The sequence below is a fragment of the Myotis davidii genome, unplaced genomic scaffold (genome assembly GCF_000327345.1).
Source record: "Myotis davidii unplaced genomic scaffold, ASM32734v1 scaffold108, whole genome shotgun sequence".
NCBI classification, from domain to species: Eukaryota; Metazoa; Chordata; class Mammalia; order Chiroptera; family Vespertilionidae; genus Myotis; species Myotis davidii.
Genome location: NW_006299260.1, coordinates 2014071 through 2016417, shown reverse-complemented (window position 1 = coordinate 2016417; position 2347 = coordinate 2014071).

Genomic DNA, 2347 nt, shown 5'->3' with positions numbered 1-2347 from the left:
CTCAGGCCGTGCCCCCTGCCCCAGCATCAGGCCGGGGGACCTGAGGCTGCACTCCCTCCCAGTGCCGGGCCAGGGGACCTGAGGCTGTGCTGCCCACCTGGGGGGGCTTGACAAGGGTGGGGCCGGCTGGGTCTGGATCTCACCCAATTGGGGTGGGGCCAGCTGGGTTTGGGTCTCACGTGATTTTGATGTGCCACGGGTAGGTGGGGAGTTGACTCTGGATCCCACGGCATGCCCCAGACTCTGATAGGAGGAAGATTTTCATATACATTTTACTAATTTTCTTTCATCTCTGACACTTCTATTATAGAGAAAGGGCAAATAGCAATATCAAAATATTTCCTCTAATTAATCCCCTTTTAATGTGCACAAACTTCGTGCACCAGGCCACTACTATTATCTATAAAAGGCTAAGTGACCGACCGTCCATCCAACTGTCCGACCGACCGACCGGCCAGTACATATGATGCACACTGGCAATTTAAAAATAAATGTTGACTTGTGCATGCGCAATACATATTAAGCTCTGAAGTATTAACAATATCTGTGGAAGGAGAGGTTGTTCTGATTCCAAGAATTGATTTGTTCCTGTCTGACACTGGCCTCCCATTTAAATTAATTTGAAGACTGTTTCCCATGATGCCAGCATTTGCGATGACTATCATTAAATCACAAGGACAAACTAGACAGAGTAGGAGTATTCCTACCTGAACCCGTTTTCAGACATGGTCAGTTATATGTTGCTTTCTCTCGAGTTCAAAGAGTGTGTGACATTAAAGTTGAAGTTATAAATACTTCATCACAAGGGAAATTAGTCAAGCACTCTGAAAGTGTTTTTACCTTTAATGTAGTATAAGGGAGATAGAATAAGTTTAATCAATTTATCATTAGTAGGTCTAATTAAGCAAGTTTATTATATATCTATAAAAGGCTAAGTTGACTCATGCATGTGTGATACATATAAAGCTCTCACTGGTGCCAATTGCATGTGTGTGTGTGTGTGTGTTTCCATCTATCATTGTAATTTTCTTTCATCTCTGGTACTTCTATTATAGAGAAAGCATGAATAGTGATATTAAAGTATTTCTTCTAATTAATTTCCTTTTAATGTGCACGAATCCATGCACTGGGCCACTAGTCTATATATATGAACGCCCGATGGACTGGTCGACTGGTCACTATGATGTGCTCTGATCACCAGGGGACAGACACTCAACGCAGGAGCTGGCCCCTGGTGGTCAGTACGCTCCCACAGCGGGAGTGCTGCTCAGCTGACTGACCCTTCCTGGCAGCCCACCAGCCCAGTTGCAGGCACTCACTCCCTCAGTAGTCCTGCAGGTCCAATCTCCAGAGAACAGGCCAGGCACCGAGGGACTGGTGCTGGGGGTACGATCCCGACAGCACCACTGGCCTCCTGGAAGTCGACCTTGGGCACCAAGGCCGATTCCCCTCCCTAGATGCTCCGCAAGGAAGAAATGTTATAAAAGTGGCCACCAGGTGGCTCCCGACAACCCATGTGAACGTCAGTGGGACTGATCCGGATCCCAGGCCAGCAAGGGAGTACCACTGCCGGCCCAGAGGGCCGATTGTGTCCCGGCCCCCCAGCCCCTTGGGTTGGGCACCAGACACAGGGTTCTCCCGATCAGGACTGACTGGGTGAGCCTGCGGCAGGCACAGTGGAGCCGGGATGAACAGGAATGGCAGGCAGGAGTGGCAGGCGGCATTGGACTGCTGGTTTCAGCCCAATCCCCGCAGGCCATGCCGAGGGACCCCACCCGTGCACAAATTCCTGCACCAGGCCTCTAGTATTTTTATGAGGGGGTAGGGGATAAGTTTCAAGAAAGGCAATTGCTCAAAATTATGGCATCTTCTCAAGTCCTGAGATAGGTTTCTTTGTGCAGAAGTTGGAGCTGGGAGTTGTACAGGCATTCACATATAGGAATAGTTCTAGAAAAGGCTCCAAAGTGTGAAGGTGTATAGTTGCCTGTAATGGCTTAAGAATCGTCCTGGGGGAGATGTATGGTTGAATATGAAATAGGAATTTATTTTAAGACTCAGACCATTAAGTGACAAAGTGCATTTTAAAGAAGGCTTGTGGTATGATTTGCCCAATAGCTTCCAAATATTGATGCACATTATAACCACCTGGAAAGCCTGTTTGAGAACACACAGATTCCTAGTATTCACACCAGACTTTCTAAGTCAAATCTCTGTGGTGGGGCCCAATAATCAGTACTTTCCACAAGCTACTCTGGTGCTATTGGCAGTATGCACAACAGACAGAGGTAAGTCTTGAAGTCAGAAGTAGATTAGGGATTACTGAAATCCTCTGCGGGGGGTGGGGAGT